Raw genomic sequence first — 23,058 nt, 5'->3', positions numbered from 1 at the left:
TGAAGGGAAAGCAGATAATTGTGGATCCCCACTCTTGAAACTGGAAATCTGGTTGATTTGTTTAAAAGCAAGACCCAAAAGGATTAAACTGTTTTCAAGTTACTTAACCTTGTTCTCAATTGCTTCAGTTGTATCTGACACTTTGTGACCCCATGATCTGTTACCCAACTAGCTCCTCTGTCCATGGGATTCTCCAGGCAAGAATACGGGAGTGGGTGTCATGGCCTCCTCCAAGGGATCTTCCCAACCCAGGGATTCAATCCATGTCCCTTATGTCTCCTGCACTGGCAGCTGGGTTCTTAACCATTAATACCACCTGGGAGCCCTACTTTAACCATATCCAAAAATAAAACTCTAGAATATCTATAGGAACACAAAAATATATAGCAGCCAAAAAATAAAACTCACAATCTTTAATATATAGTAAAAACTTCAGTTCAGTTCAGTCACTAAGTTGTCTGTCTGTGACACCACGGACTGTAGCACGCCAGGTTTCCCAGTCCATCACCAAATTCTGGAGTTTGTTCAAACTCATATTCATAATACAGTGATGCCATCCAACCATCTGATCCTCTATCATCCCCTTCTCCTCCCATCTTCTATCTTTCCCACCATCAGGGTCTTTTCAAATGAGTCAGTTGTTCGTATCAGGTGACCAAAGTATTGGAGCTTTAGCTTCAGATCAGTACTTCAAATGAATATTCAGGACTGATTTCCTTTAGGATTGACTGGTTGGATCTCCTTGCAGTCCAAGGAACTATCAAGAGTCTTCTCCAACACCACTGTTCAAAAGCATCAATTCTTCAGCACTCAACTTCTTTATGGTCCAACTCTCACATTCATACATGACTATTGGAAAAAACATAGCTTTGATTAGATGGACATTTGCAGGCAAAGTGATATCTCTGCTTTTTAATATGCCATGTAGGTTTGTCATAGCTTCTCTTCCATGGAGCAAGTGTCTTATAATTTCATGGCTGTAGAACCATCTGCAGTGATTTTGGAGCCCAAGAAAAAATAGTCTGACACTGTTTCCACTGTTTCCCCATCTACTTGCCATGAAGTGATTGACCCAGATAATCACAATGGTCTGATCACTCACCTAGAGCCAGACATCCTGGAATGTGAAGTCAAGTGGGCCTTAGAAAGCATCACTATGAACAAAGCTAGTGGAGATGATGGCATTCCAGTTGAGCTGTTTCAAATCCTGAAAGATGATGCTGTGAAAGTGCTGCACTCAGCATGCCAGAAAATTTGGAAAACTCAGCAGTGGCCACAGGACTGGAAAAGGTCAGTTTTCATTCCAATCCCAAAGAAAGGCAATGCCAAAGAAGGTTCAAACTACTGCACAATGCACTCATTTCACACGCTAGTAAAGTAATGCTCAAAATTCTCCAAGCCAGGCTTCAGCAATATGTGAACCGTGAACTTCCTGATGTTCAAGCTGGTTTTAGAAAAGGCAGAGGAACCAGAGATCAAATTGCCAACATCTGCTGGATCATGGAAAAAGCAAGAGAGTTCCAGAAAAACATCTATTTCTGCTGTATTGACTATGCCAAAGCCTTTGACTGTGTGGATCACAATAAATTGTGGAAAATTCAGAAAGAGATAAGAATACCAGACCACCTGACCTGCCTCTTGAGAAACCTGTATGCAGGTCAGGAAGCAATGGTTAGAACTGGACATGGAACAACACACTAGTTCCAAATAGGAAAAGGAGTACATCAAGGCTGTATATTGTCACCCTGCTTATTTAACTTATATGCAGAGTACATCATGAGAAACTCTGGGCTGGAAGAAGCACAAGCTGGAATCAAGATTGCCAGGAGAAATAGCAATGAGCTCAGATATACAGATGACACCACCCTTATGGCAGGAAGTGAAGAGGAACTAAAAAGCCTCTTGATGAAAGTGAAAGAGGAGAGTGAAAAAGTTGGCTTACAGCTCAACATTCAGAAAACGAAGATCATGGCAGCTAGTCCCATCACTTCATGGGAAATAGATGGGGAAACAGTGCAAACAGTGTCAGACTTTATTTTCTTGGGCTCCAAAATCACTGCAGATGGTGACTGCAGCCATGAAATTAAAAGATGCTTACTCCTTGGAAGGAAAGTTATGACCAACCTAGATGGTGTATTAAAAAGCAAAGACATTACTTTGCCAGCAAAGGTCCATCTAGTCAAGGCTATGGTTTTTCCAGTGGTCATGTATGGATGTGAGAGTTGGACTGTGAAGAAAGCTGAGCACTGAAGAATTGATGCTTTTGAACTGTGATGTTGGAGAAGATGCTTGAGAGTCCCTTGACTGCAAGGAGATCCAAACAGTCCATTCTAAAAGAGATCAGTCCTGGGTGTTCATTGGAAGGACTGATGCTAAAGCTGAAACTCCAATACTTTGGCCACCTTATGCAAAGAGTTGACTTATTGGAAAAGACGCAGATGCTGGGAGGGATTGTGGTCATGAAGAGAAGGGGATGACAGAAGATGACATGGCTGGATGGCATCACCGACTCGATGGACATGAGTCTGAGTGAACTCTGGGAGTTGGTGATGGACAGGGAGGCCTGGCATGCTGTGATTCATGGGGTCGCAAAGAGTCTGACACAACTGAGCAACTGAACTGAACTGAACTGAACTGATGGGACCAGATACCATGATCTTAGTTTTCCAAATGTTGACTTTTAGCCAGCTTTTTCACTCTCCTCTCTCACTTTCATCAAGAGGTTCTTTAGTTCCTCTTTGCTTTCTGCCATTAGGGTAGTATCATCTCCATATCTAATGATATTGATATTTTTCCCCACAATCTTGATTCCAGCTTGTGCTTCATCCAGCCCAGCATTTTGCATGATGTACTGTGCACACAAGCTAAATAAGCAAGGTGACAATATACAGCCTTGATGTACTCCTTTCTCAATTTGGAACCAGTCCATTGTTCCATGTACGGTTCTCACTGTTGCCTCTTGACCTGCATACAGGTTTCTCAGGCAGCAAGTAAGGTGGCCTGGTATTCTGATTTCTTTAAGAATTTTCCACAGTTTGTTGTGATCCACACAAAGGCTTAGGTGTAGTCAATGAAACAGAAGTAAATGTTTTTTTCTGGAATTCTCTTGCTTTTTCTAGTAACATAGATGTTCTATACCAACATCTATGGATGTTGGCCATTTGATCTCTGGTTCCTCTGCCTTTTCTAAACTCAGCTTGAACATCTGGAATTTCTCAGTTCATGTATTGTTGAAGCCAGGCTTGGAGAATTTGGAGCATTAATTTGCTGGTGTGTGAGATGAGTGCAATTGTGTGGTAGTTTGAACCTTCTTTGGCATTGCCTTTCTTTGGGATTGGAATGAAAACTGACCTTTTCCAGTCCTGTGGCCACTGCTGAGTTTTCCAAATTTCCTGGCATGCTGAGTGCACTTTAACAGCAGTATCTTTTAGGATGTGAAACAGCTCAGCTGGAATTCCATCACCTCCACTAGCTTTATTCATAAGGATGCTTCCTAAGGCCCGTTTGACTTCACATTCCAGGATGTCTGGCTCTAGGTTAGTGATCACACCATCATGGTTATCTGGGTCTGGAAGATCTTTTTTGTACAGTTCTTCTGTGTATTCTTGCCACCTCTTCTTAATATCTTCTGCTTCTGTTAGGATCCTACCATTTCTGTCCTTTATTGAGCCCATCTTTGCATGAAAATTTCCCTTGATATCTCTAATTTTCTTGAAGAGATCTCTAGTGTATCCCATTCTATTGCTTTCCTCTATTTTTTTGCATTGATCTCAGGAAGGCTTTCTTATCTCTCCTTGCTATTCTTTCGAACTCTGCATTCAGATGGGTGTATCTTTCCTTTCCTCCTTTGCCTTTTAATTCTCTTCTTTTCTCAGCTATTTTTAAGGCCTCCTCAGACAACCATTTTTCTTTTCTACAATTCTTTTTCTTGGGGATGGTCTTGATTACTGCCACCTGTACAATGTCATGAACCTCCATCCATAGTTCTTCAGACATTCTGTCTATCAGATCTAATCCCTTGAATCTATTTCTCACTTCTACTGTATAATCACAAGGGATTTGATTTAGGTCATACCTGAATGGTCTAGTGGTTTTACCTACTTTCTTCAAGTTCAGTCTGAATTTGGCAATAACAAGTTCTTGATCTGAGACACACTCAGCTCCTGGTCTTGTTTTTGCTGACTGTGTAGAGCTTCTCTATCTTCAGCTGCAAAGAATATAATCAATCTGATTTCGGTATTGACCATCTGGTGAGGTCCATGTGTAGAGTCTTCTCTCATGTTGTTGGAAGAAGGTGTTTGCTATGACCAGTGCATTGTCTTGGGAAAACTCTGTTAGCCTTTGTCCTGCTTCATTTTGCACTCCAAGGCTAATTTTGCCTGTTATTTCAGGGATCTCTTGACTTCCTACTTTTGCATTCCAGTCCCCTATGATGAAAAGGACACAATTTTTTGGTGTTAGTTCTTGAAGGTCTTGTAGGTCTTCATATAATCATTCAACTTCAGCTTCTTCTGCATTAGGGGTTAGGGCATAGACTTAGATTACTGCAATACTGAATGGTTTGCCTTGGAAAGGAACCGAGATCTCTGTCAGTTTTGAGATCACACCTAAGTACTGCATTTCAGACTCTGATGTTGACTATTAGGACTACTCCATTTCTCCTAAGGGATTCTTGTCCACCGTAGTAGATATAATGGTCCTCTGAATTAAATTCACCCATTCTGATCCATTTTAGTTCACTGATTCCTAAAATGCTGACTAACAAATTATCAAGTATGCAAAGCAGCAGGAATGTTTGACTTATAATGAGGAAATAAATAATAAATCCAAACCAAGTCAGCACTGACAGCAATAATAAAATTATTTTAAAAAATCTTAACATAGTGACTATATCTATATACTATATGACCAAAAAGCTGCAGGGCGGATAGAACATTAGGTAGAAATATAAATTATATTTATTAAAAGACTCACAATGATTTTTTAAAGATGAAAAATATACTAAGTATGATTGAAGTCAAGTTAGACACTGCTAAAGAAAACTGGAAGATATCAATAGAAACTATCCAAAATTAAGCACAGAAAAAAAGCATACAAATAAAGAATTCAGTTCAGTTCAGTCACTCAGTCGTGTCCAACTCTGCAACCCCATGTATTGCAGAATGACAGGCCTCCCTGTCCATCACCTTCTCCTGGAATTCACTCAGACTCACCTCCATCGAGTCAGTGGTGCCATCCAGCCATCTCATCCTCTGTCGCCCCCTTCTCCTCCTGCCCCCAGTCCCTCCAAGCATCAGAGTCTTTTCCAATGAGTCAACTTTTGGCATCAGGTGGCCAAATACCGGAGTTTCAGCTTTAGCATCATTCCTTCCAAAGAATATCCTGGACTGATCACCTTTAGAATGGACTGGCTGGATCTCTTTGCAGTCTAAGGGACTCTCAAGCATCTTCTCCAACATCACAGTTCAAAAGCATCAATTCTTCGGCACTCACTTTCCTTCACAGTCCAACTCTAATATCCATACATGACCACAGGAAAAAACATAGCCTGAAATAGACGGACCTTTGATGGCAAAATAATGTCTCTGCTTTTCAATATGTTATCTAGGTTGGTCATAACTTTCCTTCCAAGGAGTAAGTGCCTTTAATTTCATGGCTGCAATCACCATCTGCAGTGATTTTGGAGCCCCCCAAAATAAAGTCTGACACTGTTTCCACTGTTTCCCCATCTATTTCCAATGAAGTGATGGGACCAGATGCCATGATCTTCATTTTCTGAATGTTGAACTTTAAGCCAACCTTTTCACTCTCCTCTTTCACTTTCATCAAGAGGCTTTCTAGTTCCTCTTCACTTCCTGCCATAAGGGTGGTGTCATCTGCATATCTGAAGTTATTGCTATTTCTCCCGACAATCATGATTCCAGCTTGTGCTTCCTCCAGCCCAGCATTTCTCATGATGTACTCTGCATATAAGTTAAATAAACACGGTGACAATATACAGCCTTGACATACTCCTTTTCCTATCTGGAACGAGTCTATTGTTCCATGTTCAGTTCTAACTGTTGCTTCCTGACCTGCATACAGATTTCTCAAGAGGCAGGTCAGGTGGTCTGGTATTCTCATCTCTTTCTGAATTTTCCACAGTTTATTGTGATCCACACAGTCAAAGGCTTTGGCATCGTCAGTAAAGCAGAAATAGATGTTTTTCTGGAACTCTCTTGCTTTTTCCATGATCCAGCAGATGTTGGCAATTTGATCTCTGGTTCCCCTGCCTTTTCTAAAACCAGCTTCAACATCTGGAAGTTCATGGTTCAAGTACTGCTAAAGCCTGGCTTGGAGAATTTTGAGCATGATTTCTATACTAGCATGTGAGAGGAGTGCAATTGTGCAGTAGTTTGAGCATTCTTTGGCATTGCCTTTCTTTGGGATTGGAATGAAAACTGACCTTTTCCAGTCCTGTGGCCACTGCTGAGTTTTCCAAATTTGCTGGCATATTGAGTGTAGCACTTTCACAGCATCATCTTTCAGGATTTGAAAAAGCTCAACTGGAATGCCATCACCTCCACTGGCTTTGTTTGTAGTGATGCTTTCTAAGGTCCACTTGACTTCACATTCCAGGATGTCTGGCTCTAGGTGAGTGATCACACCATCGTGATTATCTGGATTGTGAAGATCTATTTTGTACAGTTCTTCTGTGTATTCTTGCCACCTCTTCTTAATATCTTCTGCTTCTGTTAGGTCCATACCGTTTCTGTCCTTTATTGAGCCCATCTTTGCATGAAATGTTCCCTTGGTATCTCTAATTTTCTTGAAGAGATCTCTAGTCTTTCCCATTCTGTTCTTGTCCTCTATCCTTTGCACTGATCGCTGAAGAAGGCTTTCTAATCTCTCCTTGCTATTTTTGGAACTCTGCATTATATCTTTCCTTTTCTCCTTTGCTTTTCACTTCTATTCTTTTCACAGCTATTTATAAGCCCTCCCCAGACAGCCATTTTGCTTTTTTGCATTTCTTTTCCATGGGGATGGTCTTGATCCCTGTCTCCTGTACAGTGTCATGAACCTCATTCCATAGTTCATCAGGTACTCTATCTATCAGATCTAGGCCCTTAAATCTATTTCTCACTTCCACTGTATAATCATAAGGGATTTGATTTAGGTCATACATGAATGGTCTAGTGGTTTTCCATACTTTCTTCAATTTCAGTCTGAATTTGGCAAGGAGTTCATGATCTGAGCCACTGTCAGCTCCCAGTCTTGTTTTTGCTGACTGTATAGAGCTTCTCCGTCTTTGGCTGCAAAGAATATAATCAATCTGATTTCAGTGTTGACCATCTTGATGTCCATGTGTAGAGTCTTCTCTTGTGTTGTTGGAGAGGGTGTTGCGATGACCAGTGTGTTCTCTTGGCAAAACTCTATTAGCCTTTGCCCTGCTTCATTAAGAGAACATAAATGAGATGTGGTTTAGGGCTTCCCTGGTGGCTAAGATGGTAAAGAATCTATCTGCAATGTGAAAGACTTGGGTTCATCTCTGGGGAACAATAAAGGAGATGTAGGCAACTTCAAATGCCTAACATTTATATAATTAGACTCCTTGAAGAGACAGGAAAAAAAATATAAGAAATAATGGCTGAAAAACTTTCAAACTAAAAACACAAAAGACAAAAAAAACTATATACCCACAGATCCAAGAACCTCATGCAACCTCGAACATAAGATGTATGAGAAAACTGTTTCAAGCATATCATAATCCAATGCTCAAAATCAATGATAAAAAGAAAACCCTAAAAGCAGTGAAAAAAAAGTCAAGTCATGATATGTTTCTAGTAACAAAGATAAGGATAAACACATATATCTCATCAAAACAATGCAAATGAGAAGATAGTGGAACATCTTTAAGGTATTAAAAAAAATTGTCAGCATAGAATTCTATACCCAGCAAAATCTTTTAACATATCATTGACTAGGGGATTTTTGCAGAAACTAACACCTGTGGCATTAATACATCTCAGGTCAATAATGTGTTAAAAATGAAGGTGAAATAAAGAAAAGTTTTCTGATATACAATAGCTGAAAAAAAATCCTTCAGCATCAGACCTGCAGTATAGGAAACATTAAAGAAAATCTTTCACTCACAAGGAAAATAATATCAGATAGAAATATGTTTCTGCCAAAAGGAATGAAAAGCATCAGAATGGTAACTACATGGGTAAATATGATTTATTTATTACTAGTAGAATATCTTTAAGATAACTGGCTGTTTAGAACACATATTGAAAAACTTTTCTGGAAAGGGTTAGGGAGTAAATATTTTAGGCATCGTGAGATGTGTAGTCTGTGGCAACTACTCAACTCTGCTGTTATAGTATGAAAGCATCCATTCAAAGGTATATAAATAAATTGGCACAGGTGTGTTACAGTGAAACTTTACTTACCATTGCAGGTGGGAGGCTGGTTTGACCCTTGGCCTTAGTTTACCAATCCCTGATTTAAACTACTGCAGGCAGGAATCACTCAGAAAAAATGAAGTAGCCATGATGGTCAACAAAAGAGTCTGAAATGCAGTACTTGGATGCAATCTTAAAAACAACAGAATGATCTCTGTTCATTTCCAAAGCAAACCATTCAATATCATGGTAATCCAAGTCTATGCCTAACCAGTAATGCTGAAGAAACTGAAGTTGAATGGTTCTATGAAGACCTACAAGACCTTTTAAAACTAACACCCCAAAAAGATGTCCTTTTCATTATAGGGTACTGGAATGCAAAAGTAGGAAGTCAACAAACACCTGGAGTAAGAGGCAAATTTGGCCTTGGAATGCGGAATGAAGCAGGGCAAAAACTAATAGAGTTTTGCCAAGAGCATGCACTGGTCATAGCAAACACCCTCTTCCAACAACACAAAAGAAGACTCTACACATGGACATCACCAGATGGTCAACATCGGAATCAGACTGATTATATTCTTTGCAGCCAAAGATGGAGAAGCTCTATATAGTCAGCAAAAACAAGACTAGTGGCTCAGATCATGAACTCCTTATTACCAAATTCAGACTCAAATTGAAGAATGTAGGGAAAACCCCTAGACCATTCAGGTATGACCTAAATCAAATCCCTTATGATTATACAGTGGAAGTGAGAAATAGATTTAAGGGCCTAGATCTGATAGATAGATTGCCTGATGAACTATGGAATGAGGTTCATGACATTGTACAGGAGACAGGGATCAAGACCATCCCCATGGAAAAGAAATGCAAAAAAGCAAAATGGCTGTCTGGGGAGGCCTTACAAATAGCTGTGTAAAGAAGAGAGGTGAAAAACAAAGGAGAAAAGGAAAGATATAAGCATCTGAATGCAGAGTTCCAAAGAATAGCAAGAAGAGATAAGAAAGCCTTCTTCAGTGATCAATGCAAAGAAATAGAGGAAAACAACAGAATGGGAAAGACTAGAGATCTCTTCAAGAAAATTAGAGATGCCAAGGGAACATGTCATGCAAAGATGGGCTCGATAAAGGACAGAAATGGTAGGATCCTAACAGAAGCAGAAGATATTAAGAAGAGGTGGCAAGAATACACAGAAGAACTGTACAAAAAAAGATCTTCATGACCCAGATAATCATGATGGTGTGATCACTCATCTAGAGCCAGACATCCTGGAATGTGAAGTCAAGTGGACCTTAGAAAGCATCACTACAAACAAAGCTAGTGGAGGTGATGGCATTCCAGTTGAGCTATTTCAAATCCTGAAAGATGATGCTATGAAAGTGCTGCACTCAATATGCCAGGAAATTTGGAAAACTCAGCAGTGGCCACAGGACTGGAAAAGGTCAGTTTTCATTCCAATCCCAAAGAAAGGCAATGCCAAAGAATGCTCAAACTACCGCACAACTGCACTCATCTCACATGCTAGTAAAGTAATGCTCAAAATTCTCCAAGCCAGGCTTCAGCAATACATGAACCATGAACTTCCTGATGTTCAAGCTGGTTTTAGAAAAGGCAGAGGAACCAGAGATCAAATTGTCAACATCTGCTGGATCATGGAAAAAGCAAGAGAGTTCCAGAAAAACATCTATTTCTGCTTTACTGACGATGCCAAAGCCTTTGACTGTGTGGATCACAATAAACTGTGGAAAATTCAGAAAGAGATGAGAATACCAGACCACCTGACCTGCCTCTTGAGAAATCTGTATGCAGGTCAGGAAGCAACAGTTAGAACTGAACATGGAACAATAGACTGGTTCCAAATAGGAAAAGGAGTACGTCAAGGCTGTATATTGTCACTGTGTTTATTTAACTTATATGCAGAGTACATCGTGAGAAATGCTGGACCAGAAGAAACACAAGCTGGAATCAAGATTGCCGGGAAAAAGAGCAATAACTTCAGATATGCAGATGACACCACCCTTATGGCAGGAAGTGAAGAGGAACTAAAAAGCCTCTTGATGAAAGTGAAAGAGGAGAGTGAAAAAGTTGGCTTAAAGCTCAACATTCAGAAAATGAAGATCATGGCATCTGGTCCCATCACTTCATGGGAAATAGATGGGGAAACATTATCAGGCTTTATTTTTTTTGGAGGGGGGTCTCCAAAATCACTGCAGATGGTGATTGCAGCCATGAAATTAAAAGACGCTTACTCCTTGGAAGAAAAGTTATGACCAACCTAGATAGTATATTCAAAAACAGAGACATTACTTTGCCAACAAAGTTCCGTCTAGTCAAGTCCACAGTTTTTCCTGTGGTGGATGTGAGAGCTGCCCTGTCAAGAAGGCTGAGCACCGAAGTATTGATGCTTTTGAACTGTGGTGTTGGATAAGACTCTTAAGAGTCCCTTGGACTGCAAGGAGATCCAACCAATCCATTCTAAAGGAGATCAGCCCTGGGATTTCTTTGGAAGGAGTGATGCTAAAGCTGAAACTCCAGTACTTTGGCCACCTCATGCAGAAAGTTGACTCATTGGAAAAGAGTCTGATTCTGGGAGGGATTGGGGGCAGGAGGAGAAGGGGATGACAGAGGATGAGATGGCTGGATGACATAACAGACTCGATGGATGTGAGTCTGAGTGAACTCCGGGAGTTGGTGATGGACAGGGAGGCCTGGCGTGCTGTGATTCATGGGGTCACAAAGAGTCGGACATGACTGAGCGACTGAACTGAACTGAACTGATTTAAAGCAAAAGTAATAATAACATTTTGTGGGATTTATGATATATATATAGAAATAAATGTGGCAACTGTAGATTAAAGCCAGAAGGTAAGAACTGGACATATACTACTCTAAAGTTTTTTTTATTATATGTGAAACATAAAATGTTACTTGAGGAAACTGTACTAAGTATTTAAGTGTGCTGTTAATCCTATTGCAATTGCTAACATAACAAAGAGTTACAGTTAATACTCCAATAAAGGAAACAGAGTAAAATTGTAAATTATACTTAAAAGAAAGCAGTGAAGAGGAGAAAGAGGAAAAAAGACAAATGTGATAAGCAGAAATTGAGTAGCAAGAAAATATAAAACACTGATTAAGATGTCAAAGACAGTAATAGAAGAGGTGAAAGCAACAAGTCAGATGGGTAATATTAGTGGAGAGATGAAAAGTGTAAGAAAATAATCAAATGAAACAGTAGAAACAAAATCACAGAGATTAAAAATGCCTTTCACATGCCTATCAGTAGATGTCACATAGTTGAAAAAAATCAGTGACCTTGAAGATGAATCAATAGAAATAACTCAAAAGCTCAAAGAAAAATAGTGGAAAAATAAAAAAGAGCATCGAAGAGATAGAGAATAATGTTAGATGGTCTAATAAACTTGATGACAAAATCCAAATCACAGATTCAAGAAGTTCAGAAAACATCAAGGAAGATATTCAAACTGCTGAAAACAATAACAATGAAGAGAAAATCTCAAAGGCAGCTAGAGGGAAAAAGCCACATTAAGTACACAAGAACAAAAATAAAATGAGAGTAGACTTTTCGTTAGAAACCATGCAAGCCAGAAGACAATGCAGTAATGTCTTTAAAGTGCTGAAAGGAAAAAGAAAAACCTGTCAATTCAGAACTCTAAAACCCAGACAAAAGAGTTTTCAAAGAGGAAGGACGAAATAGTGATCTTCTCACGCAAACAAAATCTCAACTAATTCATTGCCGCTAGCTCTTCACTACACGATATGTTAAAGGAAGTTCTTATGGTAGAAGATGTAAAATATCAAACAGAAATTTGAATCTACACTAAGAGATGAACAGCATTGTAAATGGAATAAATGAAGGCAAAAATAATTTTTATTTTTAAAAAATTGCTTTAGAAGGCAACTATAATATTTCTCATTCTTAAGTCTGTTTTTCCTGATATCAATATAGCATTCTCTTTTTGCCCCACAAATAATATTTTCCTTGAGGTAACATTGGTTTATAACATTGTATCTTTCACTTGTACAAAATTATAATTAGACTTCTGAATATACTAGTAGCATGCTTAACACCAAGAATCTAGTTTTCCAGGTTCCTTTTTATTAGTGTTTGTGTGGAATATGTTTCCATTCTTTTACTTTTAATGTAGTTAGTAGTTTACATTTAAAGTTGATTTTTGTAAACAGTATATAGTTGGGTCTGATTTAATTTTTGTCTAATTATATAATTTCTGTCCTTTTATTGAGATGTTTAGTTTGCATTTAATATTATTAGTATGGTAAGTTTTAAATCTATCATCCTATTACATGTTTCCCATTTGTATTATTTATTCCTTTTCTTTTCTTCTTTTTGATTGACTATTTTTATGCCTCTATCATGTCTCCGCTGCTGATTTGTTATTTCTATTACTTCTAAACAAAAAAATCCTTTCTAGTCTCTGCCCTAGGATTTACAACAGGTGTATTTAATTAATCAGAAGTCAAATAACATTATAAAATCTTATATGTCTTATAAAGATTTTGTAAAAGTGTCTTTTTGGTTCCTTCCTCCCATCCTTTGTGTCATTATTAATATACAATTTACTTTTATATATGCTTAAAACACACAATATATTTCTACTATTTGGGGTTTAGATATTAATACAAAAAGTGGTAAGAAAATAAGTAAGGATAGAGAAGAGACTAACAACACAACCTGACCTAATTGACATTTATAGATCATTCATCCTATAAGAGGAGAACATTCTTCTCAAGTGTACAGGGAATATTCATAAGATAGACCGTATTCCATGTCATAAAACAAACACTAACAAATTTATAAGAATAGCAATTATATAACATAGTGAAATTAAACTAGAAATCATAATCAGAGTATCTGGAAAACTCATAAATATTTGGAAATTAAACAACAAATTTCTAAATAACCCATGAATCAATGACATCTTAAGAGAAATTTTGAAATAATCTGAACTCACAAAATGAAATAATCTGAACTCACAAAATGAAAATAATCGGAACTCACAGACAAAGGTTAAAAAACATACACCTACCATACAACCCAGACATTCCATCCTCATTTAGCCATGAGAAAGAAGAAAACTGTGTCCATACAATGACTTTTATATGAATGTCCTTAAAATTTTTATTTGTAATTGCCAAAATTTCAAAACAACCCAAGTATCAAAAGGTAAATAGGTAAGTATGATCCCGTTACCATTTACAACATGCTTGGGGCTGGTGCATGGGGATGACCCAGAAAGATGTTCTGGGGAGGGAGGTGGGAGGGGGGTTCATGTTTGGGAATGCATGTAATAATTAAATATTTTAAAATTTAAAAAATAAAAAACTAAAAATTTAAAAAAAAAAAAAAAAAAAAAAAAAAGGTAAATAGGTAAATGTTGGCGTATCCAGATAACAGAATACTACCTGTAATATAAAAAATATAAACAAACCATGGCATATTTGTACAGTGTAACACTGTTTGGAATAGAAAGAAATATACACATATGGGTGAATTTCAAAACTATTATGCTGAGAGAGATAAGCCAGGCAAAACGGAGTATACATTTTACAACTCCATTTATACAGAATTCTAGAAAATGCAGACTTAATCGATAATGACAGATCAGCGGTTGCCTAGAATGAAGGGTGGGGTAGGGAGAAAAGAGAAGGAGGGGTTACCAATAGATCCACACTTTTAGGGGTGATGGCTATGTTCACAAGCTTGATTGTGGTGATAATTTCACAGGGGGGCAAATATGTGAAATGTATCAAACTTGCACAATTTGACATATATGCAGTTACTATATGTCAACCTTGACAAAGCAGTTAAAAATAAATCAGGGAAATTCATGTGAACTTTTACAGTTTTAGCTGACTTCAAGCAGACATCTTGAATAGGACCTAAGAATAACCACACTCTACCCCATTATTTCCTAGCATATGTAAAAATAAATATAGGAGATTTTTTTCAGAGCTTGCCTTCATAAAATTTTGCTTAAATGTCTAGAGTTTAAATCAATGTTGCAAACTTGAAAAAAAAAAAACTTTTGCCAAAAATAAATATGATTCAAAAGAATAATTATCGCCCTAACTTTTACTTGTACCATCTTTCAGCCTATTTACTACTTTGTCCCCTGGACCACAATTATCAGCAACAGCATCATGTTCTCTCTTTTTCATTATCATTATGCCATAGGATCATTTTTATAAAGTCATCTGGATCCACTATTAAGATGCTGTGTTACCTCATGAAGAAGTAGTTTTCACTTTTTATTCACAATAAAAGCTCAGACTGGGCAGTTTTATCACTGCTTATCCCACATCCAGGGAAAAATCACCCTCCAGTTGGCAGCAAAGAACAGCTAGTAACTTTAAGGCTGTAATAGGCATTGACTGCTAGGGGGCACACCCCTGCTTTAAGGGGGTGAGGGCTTAGGCAGCAGGAAATTCTTATAGCACCATGACTCACTCCAATAAAACAGACGAACCAGGCCATGAGAACTTGCAGAATATATATATAATTTTGCAGCCTATTCCCATCTGTTCAATGATACCAGCATTCATAACCAATATATTAAATTGAATATCCTAATGATATTTGCCATTCCTGGTTTTGAGTTTATTTCCTTAAAGAATTAGCATTTTGCTTTTATAATTTCAGAGAATATGAAGAACTGTTCTCTAACTAAATCCAGGATTATGAATGTTTCCTCCTAACAAAGCAGCCCCTATGTCCCTCCACCCATTTGACAATTTAGTTGCTAAGAAAATAAAGGCTGTTTCTCTGCGTTTGCATGTGAGGCCTCATGAGCATCTGAGCCTCGCAGCCCCACCTCTCACACAGAAGGAGTCCCCTGTGCCCTCATGCTCTTCAGCTCTCACTTTGGGCCAAGGAAATAGTTTGTGGTCAGTAGTCACACAATAATCCCTGGCAAGTGAGTATTGCCATTTTGAACCCCAAGTCTCAAAGGCATATTTCCTCTCTCCTGTTTATTGTTACTGCTAGAGTTTCATCCTGTAGCTTGTCGTGGTTATTATTATTTTTTAAAGCCACAGGAAGTTGCTATTGTCTGATTTGGGTCGAGTTTCTTTAGTTTGTTCGTTCTGCTGCCACATTATGAAAGGCGCTAGGAAAGCACTATTTGTATTTCTCTTCTCCTAAATGTCAGCTTCCCCTGGCTGCTCAGGTAAGTGGAATTTTCCAGTACCAGTGTCCCCCAGTTTCCTCATTCTTGATTTGGCAGCTAATTGACCTGTCAGCACTCACTCTGCATACGTTATTTGCAATGTTTGGAACATTTCTGAAAAGTAAAATAATGAGGCCTACAGTCAACACTTTTTAAAAGAAACTTTACATTGTCCTCTCCATTTACCAGAAAGGGAGTTACTGAAGTGACCTGATGGTAATCTAATGTTTCCACTTTTAAGAATCTTTTTGAAAAAAAAAAAAAAAAAAAAGAATCTTTTTGGATGGGTTGATTAGCCCAAACTTGGATATCTTCTTTAGAATGTTCCTTTAGGTTCTCCTGTATGATTTTCCCATTGGTATTAATAGAATCAACCATGGATTGTTTGTTCAGTAGTTTGTTAGGTATTAGTACAATCTGACTTGAAATTTATCTCATACTGCATTTGGCCAATTATTTAAGAACTAGCCACTCTAGTGGCTCAGATGGTAAAGAATCTGTCTATGATGCAGGAAACCTGGGTTTGATCCCTGGGTCAGGAAGATCCTCTGGTAAAGGGAACAGCAACCCACTCCAGTATTCTTGCCTGGAGAATTCCATGGACAGAGAAGCCTGGCAGGCTACAGTCCTTGAGGTTGCAAAGAATCAGACATGACTGAGAGACTAAGCGCACCCATGCAACACTCTGCTGACACTACACAGCTACCTTTGGCTGCCTAACTCCAGATTTCTTTTATGAAAGAAATAAAAGTCTATCATAATCCCCATATTAAGATGTCTCAATCCTTGGCCCTAATGAATGTTACCTTAGGTGACAAAGATTCTGCAGGTATGATTAAGTTAAGGGTCTTGAGATGAGGTTATTCTGAATTATCTGGGTGAATCTTAATTGCCATCAAGTGCTTATAAGAGAGAAGCAGAAGGAAATTAGACACACTGGGGAGAAGTTGATGTGATGACAGGAACAAAAATTGGAGTGAGGTGACTACAAGCTAAGGAATGCTGTATCTCACCAGAAGCTAGAAGAGATAGGCACTTTCTGCCCTCGTCCTGCCCAAGGTAGAGTGTCTCTGATCACACCTTGATTTCAGCCCAGGGAAAATGATTTCAGACTTCTGGCCTCCAAGACTACGAGAGAGTACATTTCTATTTTTTATGCTAAAAACAAAACAAAAATTCAAGGACTATTAGAAAACACCTCCAGGACTTTCTAAAATCTCCGTTCCTTGTTAGAGATTTTGTGATGACATGAACGACAGCATCATTTACTCACACAGGAGGGTCTCAGACTGAAACTGTCCCAGATACACCTAGGATCAGTGACCTCACTGTATGTCTGTGCTCCCAACATATAGCAAATTAAGTCTGGCAAGTCTGAGAACAGGGCCCAAAGAGAGGGCTACTCTGAATGATAATGTCAGAGGTAGGGGTAATTCACATCTCTAACTTCCCTTTCCCTTCAGAAACACAAATCAATGGACCTGCCTTTCTTTAATTTATCTAAACTCTTCTTGAACCTAGTTATATGTTCAGCCTGTATGAACTCCTGGGGTAAAGAATCTGAGAACCACTGTTTAAGAGGATTGATTGTATTGCCTGTAGGAAAATAGAGTGAAGATGAATCATTCAGGCAGAATCATTGTGCTGCAAGCCAGCTCAAAAGATTCTCTGAGCCTTCCCATGTACACATGCTCCTCCTGCAGTCACAGAGCATCTGGTCATGTCCTGCCTTGGTGGGCAGAAGGAAACACAAGCTCTCACCCTGCCAGCTGTGTTTTCCATCTTAATTTAAAATTCACACTGAAGCTAGAGTTAATATACTCAGCTGGGCTATGCAAGCTCTTAACCGTTCTTTTCAGAAAGGGCTATTGATATCTTTCTTGAAAAAATATTTACTACTGCCTATGAAGCTGCTTTGTGCTAGTTGTTGTTTAGATAAATAAAAAAGGCATGGCTCTTACCACTTGCAGGATTCACTCAGCAAAATAAGCAAAAATAGGCAGACAAACAAAAAGAAGTCTATAGCAGGAGATAGGATAACTATGCAGAGACATCAGTTAATTAAGAGGAGAGGATTAAATATCTATAGTCTTTACCAGAGTTACCCTACCCTACAAGTGCCAAAGTTGAGTGGATGGATAGATGGATAGAAGGAAGGACAGCAGTCGACAGATGTACGGATGGACAGAAAGACAGACACTGACTCCACATTTGCTCAGGAACTGGGAGAAAATTTAAACAGGTCAATGGCTTGATTCTTCTGAATCTGGTAATACTAATGAAGAGATGGTCAGTACTCAATAGATTTGCCACAAGAGGAATGGGCATACTGGGATCACATTTTTAAAAGAGCTAGTCTGATAGGGTGAGTAGGCAAAATAAAAATAACCACAATGGAAATGGAAGAGGTGAGAAAACTGGGGCTGAAGGGGCAGTGCATATGAGAGAGGAGAAGACAAGCAGGGAAGATTTGGGGGAGAGATTTCTGGTAAAGAATTTGTGTATTGAGGGACAATCTGGATTTTTCAAAGCTCTTCAGATGATCCTATCATACAGTCAAATCTCAGAACCAGTTACCTCTACCACCCTACAAATGGCCATCAGATCAAGCTTTCAACTATTTTCATTTTATTATTTCCTCTATTAAAAGACCACACATTGTTTCCTTCCAAATTATTCAGTAGGTATTATCTCTTCTTTTTATAAATTAATTTATTTTATTTAATTTTTAATTTATTTTTACTTTATTTTACCTTACAATACTGTATTGGTTTTGCCACACATCATGGTGGGTTTTGCCATACATTGACATTAATCAGCTGCAGGTTATATGTGTCCCCCGATCCAGAACCCCCCTCCTATCTCCCTGCCCACTCTTTTTTTATAAAGGCAAGTTGTGCACATGCTTGCATGCTCAGTTGTGTCCAATTCTTTGCGACTTCCTGAACTGAAACCCACCAGGCTCCTCTGTCTGTGGGATTTTCCAGGCAAGAATACTGAAGTGGGTTGCCATTCCCTTCTCCAGGGTATTCTTCCCAACCCAAGGACTGAACTCCCATCCCCTGCATCTCCTGCATTGGTAAGCAGATTCTTTACCACTGAGCCACCTACAAAGCCTTTAGGGCAAGGAATATGACTTTATTCAGAAAGCTAGCAAACAGAGAAGATGGCAGACTAATGTCTCCAAACAACCATCCCGTCCAGTCTGAGGAAAACAATAAAATGGAAAGACTAGAGATCTCTTTTTGACAACTGGAGATACCAAGGGAATATTTCATGTAAAGATAGGTACAATAAAGGCAAGGACCTAACAGAAGCACAAGACATTAAGAAGAGGTGGTAAGAACACACAGAAGAATTATACCAAAAAAGCTCTTAATGACCCAGATAACCAGGATGGTGTGGTCATTCACCTAGAGCCAGACATCCTGGAGTGTGAAGTCAAGTGGGTCTTAGGAAGCATTACTACGAACAAAGCTAGTGGAGGGGATGGAATTCCAGCTGAACTTTTTCAAATCCTAAAAGATGCTGCTGCTATAGTGCTGCATTCAATATGTCAGCAAATTTGGAGAACTCAGCAGTGACCACTGGAAAAGGTCAGTTTTCATTCCAATCCCAAAGGAAGGCAATGCCAAAGAAGGTTCAAACTACCACACAATTGCACTCATTTCACAAGCCAACAAGCTTATGCTCAAAATCCTTCAAGCTAGGCTTCAACAGTATGTGAACCAAGAACTTCCAGATGTACAAGCTGGATTTAGAAAAGGCAGAGGAATCAGAGATCAAATTGCCAACATCCATTAGGTCATAGAAAAAGCAAAGGAATGTCAGAGAAACATCTACTTCTGCTTTACTGACTATGCCAAAGCCTTTGACTGTGTAGATCACAACAAACTGTGGAAAATTCTTAAAGAGATGAGAACCAGTCCTGTTTATCTGCCTCCTGAGAAACCTAAATGCAGGCCAAGAAGCAACAGTTAGAACTGGACATGGAACAACAAACTGCTTTAAAATTGGGAAAGGAGTATGTCAAGGCTGTATATTGTCACCCTGCTTATTTAACTTATATGCAGAGTACATCATGCAAAATGCCAAGTTGGATGAAGCTCAAGCTGGAATCAAGATTGCTGGGAGAAGTATCAATAATCTCAGATATGCAGATGATACCACCCTAACAGCAGAAAGCAAAGAGGAACTAAAGAGCCTCTTGATGAAGGTGAAAGAGAAGAGTGAAAAAGCTAACTTAGAACGTGGCATTCAAAAAACTAAGATCATGGCATCCAGTCCTATCACCTCAAGGCAAACAGATAGGGAAAAAATGGAAACAGTGACAGACTATATTTTCTTGGGTTCCAAAATCACTGCAGTTTGTGTCTGCAGCCATGAAATTAAAAGATGCTTGCTCTTTGGAAGAAAAGCTATGAAAACCTAGACAGTGTATTTAAAAGTAGAGATATTACTTTGCTGATAAAGGTCCATCTAGTTAAAGCTGTTGTTTTTGCAGTAGTCATGTATGGATGTGAGAGTTGGACCAGAAAGCTAAGCACTGAAGAATTGATGCTTTTGAACTGTGGTGTTGGAGAAGACTCTTGAGAGTCCCTTGGACTGCAAGGAGATCCAACCAGTCCATCCTAAAGGAAATCAGTCTTGAATATATTCATTGGAAAGACTGATGCTGAAGCTGAAAGTCTAATACTTTGGCCACCTGATTTGAAGAACTGATTCACTGGAAAAGCCCCTGCTGCTGAGAAAGATTGAGGGCAGGAGGAGAAGGGGATGACAGAGAATGAGACAATTGGATGGCATCATTGGCTCAGTGGACATGAATTTGAACAAACTCTGGGAGATACTGAAGGACCAGGAAGCCCAGTGTTATGCAGCCCATGGGGTTTCAAAGATTCAGACACAACAGAGTGACTGAACAACAAATTGGGGTCTGGATGCCAGCTTCTTTTACATAACAGAGAAGAGGGAAGTAAGGAAGTAAAGTAAAAACATCATAAGTCTTGCAAATATCTCCTGGCATGGTCAGCCTCAGGAAGGACATATCATCTCTTCTTTCATTTACTCTTTTAACAAATGACCTGTAACTGTGTGGAGTCTTGGGCTTCAACTGTAAAATGAGGATAATAATATCTGTTTGTAACTTTGCCTTAAAAACTAGATGAGGCAATATTTACAAAGCATTTATCATAGTGCTTGGCATATAGAATATTAACAGTGGCGATTACTGTTAGTAACTCTCGTTATTCTCTAACAGATGATTTTGCTACAGTCTTCACTCCACCCACTGAAAGTATCAGGTAACCACTTCTGGATCTTTGCTTCTGCTATTCTTTTCTATGGATAAAGACCCTGTTCCTCTCAGCCTGCTGCTGCTAAGTCGCTTCAGTCGTGTCCGACTCTGTGTGACCCCAGAGATGGCAGCCCACCAGGCTCCACTGTCCCTGGGATTCTCCAGACAAGAACACTGGAGTGGGTTGCCATTTCCTTCTCCAATGCATGAAAGTGAAAGGTGAAAGTGACGTCGCTCAGTCGTGTCCGACTCTTAGCGACCCCATGGACTGCAGCCCACCAGGCTCCTCCGCCCATGGGATTTTCCAGGCAAGGTTACTGGAGTGGGGTGCCATTGCCTTCTCCTCTCAGCCTAAGCCCTGCTTATCAGAAGTTCTACATCCTCTAAGTCTTTTAAGAAAATCTCCCCTAAACAACTAATCCCCAGTTTGGGATTTCTAAGGACCGTTTTCTTTGCAGTAGTTGATCTGGAATTGTCTCCTCATTTTTCTGAGATGTTAAGCACTGTCTTTGCAGTTCTGTTGCATATTCCCTGAGATTAGTTATCTGATTGAGTCACATTCAGAGCACACTTAGTGTGTGGAATATTCATTCACATATAAGAGACACCCAGCAGACTGCAAGCTTGTGAGGGCAGGGGCGCAGTGTGTAAGATTCATCTAAGTACCACTAGAACTTACATAGTTCACTTCAGTTCAGTTCAGTCACTCAGTTGTGTCAGACTCTTTGCAACCCCATGAATTGCAGCACGCCAGGTCTCTCTGTCCATCACCAACTCCCAGAGTTCACCCAAACATGTCCATCGAGTCGGTGATGCCATCCAGTCATCTCATCCTCTGTCGTCCCCTTCTCCTCCTGCCCACAATCCCTCCCAGTATCAGAGTCTTTTCCAATGAGTCAACTCTTGGCATCAGGTGGCCAAAGTATTGGAGTTTCAGCTTTAGCATCATTTCTTCCAATGAACACCCAGGACTGATCTCCTTTAGAATGGACTGGTTGGACCTCCTTGCAGTCCAAGGGACTCTCAAGAGTCTTCTCCAACACCACAGTTCAAAAGCATCAATTCTTCGGTGCTCAGCCTTCTTCACAGTCCAACTCTCACATCCATACGTGACCACAGGAAAAATCATAGCCTTGACTAGATGGACCTTTGTTGGTGAATGTCTCTGTTTTTTAATATGCTATCTAGGTTGGTCATAACTTTCCTTCCAAGGAGTAAGCGTCTTTAATTTCATGGCTGCAGTCACCATCTGCAGTGATTTTGGAGCCCAAAAAATAAAGTCTGTCACTGTTTCCACTGTTTCTCCATCTATTTCCCATGAAGTGATGGGACCGGATGCCATGATCTTAGTTTTCTGAATGGTGAGTTTTAAGCCAACTTTTTCCCTCTCCTCTTTCACTTTCATCAAGAGGCTCTTTAGTTCCTCTTCACTTTCTGCCATAAGGGTGGTGTCATCTGCATATCTGAGGTTATTGAGATTTCTCCCGGCAATCTTGATTCCAGCTTGTGCTTCTTCCAGTCCAGCGTTTCTCTTGGTGTACTCTGCATAGAAGTTAAATAAACAGGGTGACAATAAATAAATATTTGTTGAATGAGTGAACTGCATGCTGCCCAACAAGTCTTCACTGCTTAATCCAGTGTCACTGTTTAGTGCAGTTTGACATTTATTAAGCAACTATTGTGTTTCTATCTCAAATAAATGAGAATTTTATAGGATAGAAAGACAAGAAGGAACTGATTTTAGAATTAAATGATTACACTGTCTACAGAGTGGGGGATGGTTTTAATGGGAGTGTTTGTGGCATGAAGAAGTACAAACAGATGATTATACTAATCCAGGTGACAGCCACTATGGAGAACAGTGTGGAGATTCCTTAAAAAATTGCAGATAGAACTGCCTTATGACCCAGCAATCCCACTGCTGGGCATACACACCAAGGAAACCAGAATTGAAAGAGACACATGTACCCCAATGTTCATTGCAGCACTGTTTATAATAGCCAGGACATAGAAACAACCTAGGTGTCCATCAGCAGATGAATGGATAAGAAAGCTGTGATACATATACACAATGGAGTATTACTCAAGCTGTTACAAAGAATACATTTGAATCAGTTCTAATGAGATGGATGAAACTGGAGCCGATCATACAGAGTGAAGTAAGCCAGAAAGA

At 39.2% G+C, this 23,058-nt stretch overlaps 1 long non-coding RNA gene across 1 annotated transcript in view; it reads right to left on the bottom strand.

Moving 5' to 3' along the window:
• Window positions 1-398: 398 nt before the first annotated feature.
• The window catches only part of LOC138421855 (uncharacterized), a 105,249-nt gene continuing 82,589 nt past the window's right edge, over window positions 399-23,058 (bottom strand). Inside the window, exon 2 of the long non-coding RNA XR_011249655.1 lies at window positions 399-849. This is a non-coding gene — a long non-coding RNA (uncharacterized lncRNA). The remainder of the gene's footprint in view (window positions 850-23,058) is intronic.

The sequence above is a fragment of the Ovis canadensis genome, chromosome 16 (genome assembly GCF_042477335.2).
Source record: "Ovis canadensis isolate MfBH-ARS-UI-01 breed Bighorn chromosome 16, ARS-UI_OviCan_v2, whole genome shotgun sequence".
NCBI lineage: Eukaryota > Metazoa > Chordata > Mammalia > Artiodactyla > Bovidae > Ovis > Ovis canadensis.
This window is presented reverse-complemented; position numbering and strand designations above follow the sequence as displayed.